This window comes from Brassica oleracea, unplaced genomic scaffold (assembly GCF_000695525.1).
Source record: "Brassica oleracea var. oleracea cultivar TO1000 unplaced genomic scaffold, BOL UnpScaffold00875, whole genome shotgun sequence".
NCBI classification, from domain to species: domain Eukaryota; kingdom Viridiplantae; phylum Streptophyta; class Magnoliopsida; order Brassicales; family Brassicaceae; genus Brassica; species Brassica oleracea.
Genome location: NW_013617493.1, coordinates 43,199 through 51,224, shown reverse-complemented (window position 1 = coordinate 51,224; position 8,026 = coordinate 43,199). Strand labels below are relative to the sequence as shown.

Genomic DNA, 8,026 nt, shown 5'->3' with positions numbered 1-8,026 from the left:
AACGTTCGGAATATACCGAGGGACACCTTTCCTCGGAATATACCGAGCGACATGTTCCTCGGAATATTCAGAGGAACATGTCCCTCGGTATATTCCGAACGTTTTTTTATAAACGGATCGATCGATGAATATATGTCCAAAAACGCATCGATCGATCACTAAGATGGACCAAAGCGTAACAATGTGATCGATCGATGAGATTATCTCCGACAAACTAGTGATCCTCGGAATTTCCTCGGAAATTTGTTTCCTCGGAATTCCGTCGGAAAATTCCGAGGGATTTCCGAGGAAAGAAAAAATTCCGAGGAATTATTTCCGAGGACTTGTTTCGTCGGTATGTCGTCGGAATAACTTTATTCCGACGAAATTCCGACGATTTTTTTCCTCAGTATCCTTGTTGTTTTCTTGTAGTGACAGCCTCTCAGATTATTGTTATGCTTGGGGAGAACGGTACTGGGAAAACAATATTCATCCGGATGCTGGTAACTTCAGGCCAAGGATCAACAAGTTAGAGTCCACCAAGGACAGAGAGCAAAAGCTTGCAGGATCATACTACTTAGATGATTGATTGCTAGACTAAAGAGAGAGATTCAGAGGTATGCATAAATACCGTAATAAAGTGTTTTATCTTGGGATGTGTAAGTCCCTTTGATTCTTCTTATTGTTTTAATCCTAGGAGAAATAGATTTATATGATTTGATCCCTTTGTAATAAACTATTTTCACACCTAATGCAATCTTGGTAAAAATTAACAAAAAATAATATCCTATACATAAAATAAAATCATTTAAACTAAGAACAAATGTTAAATCAAAATATAATGGAACAAAATAAGTAGTTATTAAAACCTAACTGCTTACAACTACAACCAAGACGGATCCTATCATGCTACCACCAGAATCCAACCATCCATTTGCCTATACACGATGCCAGTTTCTAATCCGGGTTTGTTATGTAATAAGAGTAAATAAAAGCTAAGGACCAGAATTGTCTGTGAGGGTGGAAGGTTGATGTAAGCAAATCTCTCATCAATCACGCTTAAAAACTATTTTCATTTTTCATTCTCACAAACTTAAAACGTTAAATACCGACAGCAAGCGAAGAAATTGTATCGACTTTCCCGACAACGAAAAAAATAGGAGTTGACGACCTAACAATTTACTCAGAATCAGACAAAACTTTATATTCAAGGCTCAGTTCTTTTAAAGCCCAAACATTTTAAAATCTAATTTTTACTTAATTATTATATTGGGCTATAAAACTATACCAAATTCAATTTGTTGATCCATCTATTTTAATTTTTTTCCACCACAAATAATTTTTTTTAAAGTCGAATAAAAATTCAAAAAAATAAATAATTTTGCAACTATATAATTTTCTAAATTTATTTTAAAAAGAGTTTATTACAATTCTATATTTTTGAAATTAATTTTGGGTAATATAAGAACAAAAATTAATTTATTGTTCGTATAAATTGTTAAAATTTTAAATCCAAATTCTATATCTTTTTCATTACACAATTTTATATATATACTAACAAGTACTTAAGTAAATACTAACCAACTTCGTAAATCTTAGCTTTTCAATATAAAACCACTAATAACGCTAATGGTCGATCAATTCATTACGAAGATAAGATATGAAAATATCAACATATTTGAATTCACCGGTCATTCTTATATCAACGTAATCATGATATGTGACTCAGAAGTTGTCTCATCGTGCACAAAATTATACAACGCATCAATAAGGTACCCGGCCCCGCGCTTGCGCGGGGGCTATGCTCCTAGTATTCATAATACATTACTTCACATTCACTACAAGAAAACACGCCGAATTCCGACGGAGGTTCTGACGGACTTCAATGTCGTCGGACGTTTGTGACGGATTTCCGACCAATTTCTGAAACGAAAACCAAAAAATGGAAGTCGTCGGAATTCCGTCGGCCATTTCCGACGGAATTCCGATGAAACATGGCTCGTCAGAATTTTCCGACGACTTTTCGACGACATTCCGATAAGACATATAACCGTTGTAGTCGTCGGAAATTCGTCGGAATATACCGACGAACTTCCGACGACATTCCGATTAATAGCTATAACCGTTACCGTCGTCGGTATTCCGTCGGAATTTTCCGAGAATTTCCGACGAACCATGTGACCGTTGCCGACAAATATATATGACCATTTTATAGCCGTTTGAGATTGGAAAATACCGACAGTATTCCGACAGACTGCTTTACATCCGTCGGAATTTCGTCGGAAAGTCGTCGGATGGCCGTAATCAATTTCCTATAATGCAACTCCTCCTCATTCAACTCATTCACACTTCATTCTCTCTTCATTCTCTTTAGTAATAACAATTCCGTGAAAATCATGTCTTCAGGAGCTTATTATCGTTCTTGGATGGATAAACCTCATTTGGATCCAACACCAATTTGCTTACAAAAGAATATGTTCAAGGGATTGGAGAATTCATGAGGCTTGTTCAACAGCAACCGGATGCAAAAAGTGGTATGTTAAGATGTCCCTGCTCTACTTGCAATAATAATAAGGTTATAAAAGAATTTGATGTTTGGACTCATTTGTATATGAAAGGGTTTTCACGTAATTATAAAGTTTGGTACCTTCATGGGGAAACTGGTTATGAATATGGTAGTACTAGCGAACCTCAGCATGTTAGTGAACTTCAGCCTGATATTAGGTTAGAAGAATCTAGAACAGATATAAATTATGGTGTAGGTACTGAGCAGATGATACATGATCATTATCGAGGGGAAGAACCAAATCCCGAATCTAGGAGATTTTTTGACATGTTGGATGCAGGAAAACAGCCTTTGTATCAAAATTGTAGAGATGGCCATTCAGTCTTTTCATTTGCAACTAGATTAATGGCTATTAAGACATACTATAATTTAGCTGAAGAATGTATGGATGCGATTACTGATTTTGTCAAAGGTATTCTACCTGAGGATAACCTTGCACCGGGTTCATACTACGAGGTTCAGAAACTTGTTGCCGGTCTTCAACTACCATCCGAAGTGATAGATGTATGTATTGACAACTGCATGATCTACTGGAGAGCGGATGAGACACGGAATGTATGCAAATTTTGTGGGAAACCTCGTTATCAGGAGATGAGGGGAAGAGTTCTGATCCCGTTCAAAAGAATGTGGTAGTTGCCTTTGACGGAAAGATTGAAGAGGTTGTATCAGTGTGAGAGCACAACAAAAGCAATGAGATGGCATGCAGAGCATTCCACAAATGGTGAGATTAGACATCCTTCTGATGCGAAGGCTTGGAAACATTTCCTATCAACATATCTAGAATTTGCGGAAGAGAGAAGAAATATTTATCTTAGAAATATTTGTCTTGGATTATCTACTGATGGTTTCAGCCCATTTGGATAGCATGGAAGATAGTATTCTCTATGGCCAGTTATTGTGACACCGTACAACTTACGGCCGAGCTTGTGCATGCGACGAGAGTTTTTGTTTCTCTCAATTCTAGTCCCCGGGCCAGATCATCCTAAAAGATCACTAGATGTGTTTCTTCAAATACTGATATATGAGTTGCAACAACTATGGGTGCATGGTTTTGAGACATATGATGTTTCGTGTAAAGAAAACTTTCAGATGCAGGCAGTACTTATGTGGACAATAAGTGACTTTCCAGCATACGGTATGTTATCTGGATGGACAACACATGGGAGGCTATCATGTCCATATTGTCAAGATGACACAGATGCTTTCTAACAAAAGAACGGAAGAAAAACATGTTGGTTTGACTGTCACAGACGATTTCTACCACCTGATCATCCATACCGCAAGAGTAAGACTTTGTTTACGAAGAACAAGCAGGTGTTTGATGGTCCGCTTTAGGAAGTTAGTGGGAAAGATTTGTTGAAGCAGTTTAGGTATTTTGATGCAGAAAGGACGCCAGATGTAGGTGGACATGAAAACATTCGAGTAAGTGCGGTTTGAGAGCTATAAAACTGACACAAAAAGAGTATTTTCTGGGATCTGCCATATTGGGAGAGTCATCTATTGCGGCATAATTTAGATGTCATGCATATTGAGAGGAACTTCTTCGACAATCTGATGAAAACAGTCCTTAACATCCAAGGTAAAACAAAGGATAATTTGAAGTCAAGGTTGGATTTAGTCGACATCTGTGATCGTTCTGAACTTTACGTTGATGAGAACGATACGGCCTCTTTTCCCATTTATCGGCTGGATGGTGCTAGAAAAGAAGAGTCTTTTGATTGGATTACAGATAAAGTGAAATTTCTTGACGGATATGCATCAAATTTGGGGAACTGCGTTGATAAAAGCGAAGGAAATTTTACTGGCTTGAAGAGTCGTGATTGTCATGTAAATGCATCAAATTTGGGGAACTGCGTTGATAGAAGCGAAGGAAAGTTTACTGGCTTGAAGAGTCATGATTTTCTTGTAATTATGCAGCGCCTCCTTCCGTTTGCCTTTTCAGCATTATTGCCACGTAATGTTCATGAAGCAATTGCAGGGATTAGCGTTTTTTTCCGTGACTTATGCAGCAGAGTATTGACTGAAGAGGGTATTAATAATTTGAAGACAAACGCACCAGTCAGCATGTGCAACCTTGAGAGGATATTTCCTCCATCATTCTTTGATGTAATGGAACATCTTGCTATTCATCTCGCAAGAGAATTGGAATTTGGTGGTCCTGTGCAGTACAGATGGATGTATATTTTTGAGTGTTATATGCATCATCTGAAGAAGATGGTCAAAATCAAAGCAGGGTGGAAGGATCTACATTGGCACAGGTGATCAATGAAGAAACTGCAATCTTTGCTGAAAATTTTTTTCCACCAGAAGTGCATACAAAATACCGAAGACCTGCTCGGCATGATTAAAGAGGGGAGAGATCAACATATCATGTTATTGTCCCAAGCATGTTCAAGGAAATAGGACGCCTTAGTGGAAAAGTCACGAAGCGGAGACTTACGGACACTGAGCACGCTCATTTGCAAACATATTTGCTCACCAACTGTGAAGATGTTCTACAATATGAGAGGTAAAAATATTTATTCATTTATTGTTAGATTAATATTCAATAAATTTATTTCATATTGATAATATTTTTGTATATAGTGTATATATGGCGGAGTTGCGTATGACTCACAGGCATGCAACAGAAGATGAGCTTCGACAACTTAGAGATAACGGATTTGCTGCGTGGCTTCGTAGTTATGTGAGTCATATATCCTATTACCCTGTGCAAATGAGTAGTTTAAATTTAATATAAACTAATTAACTTTTCAATCATATGTGTTTTTAATTTATAGGCGAATGATGGTTTGGCCAGAGGTTTTGTGTTCGATGATTGGATACGCGAATTTGTGCAAGAACCAAACTATGCGGTCAAATCATATCCAAAATTTTGTACGCGAGGATATGCATTCACAAGGAAAAGTCATTCTAAGACAACATATAATGCTGGTGTTTCATCTTCTTCTGGTGACGATGTCTACTACGGCAACATAAAAGAAATATTGGAAATCCAATTTCCTGGAATGGTTGGATTGCGTTGTGTAGTATTCTATTGTGATTGGTATGACACCACCCTAGATAGAGGAGTGAAGATTGATGCGTTTGGTGTTACATCAGTTCATTCGCGGCGGAAACTTCAATATTATGATCCCTTCATTCTTGGTTCGCAAGCTGATCAGGTATGTCAATCTATTCATAATTTTATACCAATATAATTAATTAAAGTTATATATTTTACTAATACCTGTATAATTGAGATGTATAGCTGTGCTACATCATTTACCCTCAGGTGACGTACATAGACGATCCATGGGTTACTGTAACGCAAATCAACCCAAGAGGACTAGTGGATGGAACTTCTGATGATGATGAACCATTGCAACCAGAGTCTACCAGCAACGCCCAGGCAGTTGAAGATTTGGAAAATGTTCAACTCGTTGAGAATTTGACTGTGTTTGGACATGATGTTGTTGTACATTCGGAGCCAGAAGCTGAGGTTGGGGAGTTTGATGAAGATTCAGAAGATTCTGATTAGTTTTTTTTATTGGTCTGTCGGAAATCCCTCGCAAAATACCGACAACATAGCGACGACCAAGGGTTTCATTGAAGTTTGGAAATGTCCTCAGTAATTCGTCGGAATATACCGAGGACATATGTTTCAAAAAAATTTCAATCATAAAAATCTATAAATTTAGATGCCAAAACTATGAAAATAACACATAATAAGTGTTTAGTATAGTATTAGATCGCAACCGTTCAAATATAACAACTCATTAAAATATTTATGTATGCATATCATTGTTTTCATAACATCTCATCTTAACACTCATATACTTATACAATCATATTCATCTAATCTTACACTACAAAAAATGTTGTTGTGTAAAATCGTGTAATAAAAACATTTTTATTGTTAAATCTTTATGCAAATACTATATATATTATCAAAGATTTGGATTTTGCGTTTAGAAACTTGTAATCAACACCCTAAACACTAAGTCGTCGGAATTCTGTCGGAAAAGGTCGTCAGTATTCAATCGGAATATACTGACGGACACCAATTCCGTCGAAATTTCAATTTACCCGGGAAAACCAAACCGCGTGAAATTTTTTGCGAATCGCCAATTGGTATATATTTAATTATACCGACTGAATACTGACGAACCCGTGTCCGTCGGAAACGTTAAATATAATTACCCTTCTTCTTCCGTCTTCGTTATTTCCGCCTCTCTCTCAATCCTCTCCGCGATTTCTCTCTCTCTCACGGCGATTCCGGCCATTCTCGACCTCCCATCACCGGCGAATCCTCTTCTCACCCTCATATCTCTTCCCCAAACCCCAAATCATGTAAGAATCATCCCAACCTTGTTTTATCTCAATTGTTTAGGGTTTTGGAAGTTAGATCTCGGATTTTAGGTTGTTTGATTGAAAATTTTAGGATTGAATGGATAGTTTAGGATATATAAGTTAGGATTGTTGTCTGGATTGTTGTTTTAGTTTTTTTGGAATTATTTTTTGTTTTTGTTAAATATCAAAACGTTTTACTATTTTTAAAACGTTTTTCAAGTTTCCTGTAATAAACTATGTATAATAAAACGTTTTTAAAATTTTTTAAAAATATTTAACAACATTTTTCTATATTTATAAAAATTTTATAATTTTGTATATATATATATATATATATCATGTATAATAAAAATTTTAAAATTTTTTATAGTTTTTTATAAGTTTCTAGTAATTAACTATGTATAATAAAATGTTTTTAAAAAATTTTAAAAATATTTAACAACATTTTTCTATATTTATAAAAATTTTATAATTTTGTATATATATATATATATATATATATCATTTGTAATAAAAATAATTTAAAATTTTTATAATTTTTTATAAGTTTCCAGTAATAAACTATGTATAATAAACGGTTTAATAGTTTTTTTTAAAATGTTTATAAAACCATTTGTAAATATATAAATGAAAACATTAAAAATAGAAATGATTTGAAAAGATTTTTGATGTATTAATTTTTTTTTTAGGTCCGAGGATGAACCCCGCCCCGTAGCTCGTCTTCGACGTAGTTCGGTGAGCAGTTCCTGTGCATCGGGATCGTCTCATGAAAAAAACTCGGTTCCCGAATATATTCCCGCTCCGGCTCCCGCTGCTGCTCAACAGGATCCGGGGGTCATTCCAGTTGAACTATTGGTTCAACAACCAGGTCGAGAGCATCTCCCGGTTCTCCAACCCAACCCACGACGAAGACATAGCACTTGGTTAGAATTTTTTTTATTTGTAGCATTATGTTTTTTTCCATTAATTAACTTGTTAACTTGTATTTTTTTTAAAGGTTCACCAAGTCGAGAAATGGCATTAGCAGGAGCATCAACCACATGATGTACTCCGTGCTCCGTTTTGGATATTCAAAGTGGAGTGTGATCCCTTCCAACGAACGAGAGTTGTGGTTTCGTCATTTTGCGGTATAGTAACTCTTCATTTTTT

The 8,026-nt window shown here is 35.9% G+C and overlaps 1 pseudogene; it reads left to right on the top strand.

Annotated features, from left to right (window-relative positions):
• The window catches only part of LOC106320298, an 8,499-nt pseudogene extending 3,934 nt beyond the window's left edge, over positions 1 to 4,565 (top strand).
• The last annotated feature ends 3,461 nt before the right edge of the window (positions 4,566 to 8,026 follow it).